At 31.8% G+C, this 2,969-nt stretch overlaps 1 non-coding gene across 1 annotated transcript; it reads right to left on the bottom strand.

Annotated features, from left to right (window-relative positions):
• Window positions 1–2,630: 2,630 nt before the first annotated feature.
• LOC133833693 (small nucleolar RNA R71) lies at window positions 2,631–2,737 on the bottom strand. The gene has a single exon (XR_009893060.1). It is a non-coding gene; the product is annotated as a small nucleolar RNA R71 (small nucleolar RNA).
• Window positions 2,738–2,969: the final 232 nt, after the last annotated feature.

Raw genomic sequence — 2,969 nt, 5'->3', positions numbered from 1 at the left:
CTATAAAAGGAATTAGGGTTAAATTTTATTATAAATTTGGATTGCGATTTTTAGAGGCTAGAGCAGCAGAGAAGGAGGAAAAAACATCATCATCTATATTCTTCAATCTAGTTTTTCTTTCTTCTCAAAACTCTTTTGTTTTCATTGAATATTTATGTTTATGAATATGAATATGAATATGATTATGGAGTAGTTTTATTTATAGATAAGGGTTATTTTAAAACCTTAGACATGAGATATTGAATGCATTGATGAATTTTATTCATTTTATTCCCTTATATTAAATTGCTTCTATTTTTCTATTTGAATGTCATGGATCTTGTAAAATCTTGTTTAGATGGCCACTAATTGGGGTTTTGCATTGTTCTACTATCATCTTAGGATTTCTATTCATCTAATAGTTTAGGATTCTAAGTAAAGTTGTAAATTGCAATTAAGGTATTGTGACAGGTATTTTAATTGTGAGGAAAAATAGAACCTATGTTAAATGAATTGCATGCTTAATGAATTTATTGCCTAGATTAACATGTTTCCACAAAGTGTAATGCTTTTACTAGGTTAAATAGATTGCATGCTTAATGGGTTTATTGCTGGGTAAAAATGGTTAATTAAGAGCGCTTAGGTTTTATTAATTATACTAGGGAAACTGGGATAATTGACTGCTTAAGTATTATCTGCGGGGTTAATAGTTTAATTGGGAATATGGAATATTATTCATCATTGTTGATAGATTGATTGTTGAAGGTGGAGAGTAATTCATGACTATTTCTTTAATATTGTTATATCCTTAGTTATTCAATCGTTGATATTTATTTCATTTTATGTTTTCATCTATTAAAAATAAAACCCCTTTTTAATTTCAGTGTAGTATTATTTTGAATAATAATTTGATCATAGTCCTCGTGGGTTCGACCCTTATTTACCGCTATACTGAAGTAGCTAGTGTAAGTGAATAAAAAAAAATATTTAAATTTGATATGGCATACGACACGTATCATCCTCATTATAGAGCTGCGGCGCCTGAGTGATTAATTCGCAGAATATGGCATTTTACGCAGGGGATAAAGCAGGATTTCACATTCAAAGCACATATTACTATTAAATCATCATTATGACGATTTCTGGAAAAAAAAACCCTAAGGAGGAGACTCAAAGAGCAGATTGAGAAGGCAAAGGCTTGGAGATCAACTAGTCTATTCTATTTCATTATTTAATTTTACTTTTTGGATTAGTGATGCTGATATTTGGTTTATTGGATTTTATTATGTTCAGCATGAACTAATTTGTCATTTAGGGTGTTAATGGATTCTCTTGAAACCTTATGATTATTTAATGAAGTTTTTTTTTATGTTTTCCCTATTAATATTGTGAATTATTTGTCTTGTGCTTAATGCTTGTTATTAATTCGCCACTAATTGCATGATTTAGATGATTTTAACCTAAGATCTGAGAAGTGAAGGATAGTTATGCTATAGTCAAATAATCGTAGATTCATATTGGACGAGAGTACTTGTATGATATGTGTAGCTTAGGGATTATGTGTTTAATGCATGCAATATGTTAGTTTACCACAAAGATGTAGGAGATTGCTTATTGTAGAGAATTATAAGTAATAGTAAGAATATAATCTATAATTGTAATCCGCTATCACAATAGAAATAGGAGTTCTTAAATTTTCATTAGAGAAACATAGGTGGATAGCTGATGAAGTTAATAACCCTAATTCTCAATCCTTTGAATTAATAGTTAGTTTGAGTTATCCTTTGTTCTATTTTATTGTTTTAGTGTTTAGTTTATTAAATTCAGAATCTATTAATTGTCAATCAATAAAAAACACAAATTAAGTTTTGGTAATTAATAATAGTTCTTGTGGGAACGATACTTTTACTTACTGATTTATTACTTGTTACGATCGTGTGCACTTGCGTAGTTCAAAATTATCAAAACAAGTTTTTGGCACCGTTGCCGGGGACTGTATTTTTAATATCAATTCAATTGATTTTTATTCTAAATTGGTTTTTATTTCTAGTACTCATTTGGTTTGTGGTTGTATTGTGTTTCAAGAATTACTGGTATATGCGATGAAGTAGACAAAAGGAACTCATACCGGTAGATCTTGAGATTGAAAGAACGTGTAGACGAAACTGAAAGATAAAGAAAATGCTGGATTTTTCCATGGCTGAGAATCAAGGAAATGTGGCAAACAATGTTGCTAATGTTAATAATATCCCAAATATTGCAGAGGTCCCAGTGGAACGAGGACTAAGGACGCTAGAGACTATGTACTTTCTACTCTCACAGGAGTGCATTCATGCATCAGACACCCCACTATTGCTGCAAATAATTTTGAGATCAAGCCAGCAATATTACAAATGGTGCAGTCTACTGATCAATATGGGGGGTTGCCCATGGAAGATCCTAATTTGCACATAGCCAATTTCTTGGAGCTATGTGCAACATTTAATATGAATGGTGTGAGTGACGATTTAATTAGACTTAGATTATTCCCATTCTCCCTACGATACCGAGCGAAGAGTTTGCTAATTTCGTTGCAAGCTAATTCTATCACAACATGGGAGGAGTTAGCCCAGAAGTTTTTAGAAAAGCTTTTCCCTCTAGCAAAAGCTGCAAAGTTGAGAGGAGAAATTAATAATTTCTATCAGACAGAAGGGGAGTCGTTGTATGATGCATAGGAAAGATTTAAAGAGTTGCTAAGGAAATGCCCACATCATGGTATAGAGAAGTGCATGCTAGTCAATAATTTTTATAATGGGTTTAATGGTACTACTCGTACCATAATAGATGCTTCAACAGGAGGTACGTTCATGAGCAAGAGTGCTATTATAATGCCCTGGATAACCAAGACCGTTACACTGTGAATTTGAAATAGTGCAAGACTTGCTAATCAAGTCATTTGAATAAAAATGTGAATCTAACGACACAAACCGGTTAGGTTTAAAAGATTTTGG

Source organism: Humulus lupulus, chromosome 4 (assembly GCF_963169125.1).
Source record: "Humulus lupulus chromosome 4, drHumLupu1.1, whole genome shotgun sequence".
NCBI classification, from domain to species: domain Eukaryota; kingdom Viridiplantae; phylum Streptophyta; class Magnoliopsida; order Rosales; family Cannabaceae; genus Humulus; species Humulus lupulus.
Note: the sequence above shows the minus strand (reverse complement) of the source record. Positions and strands in the feature narration are given on the sequence as shown.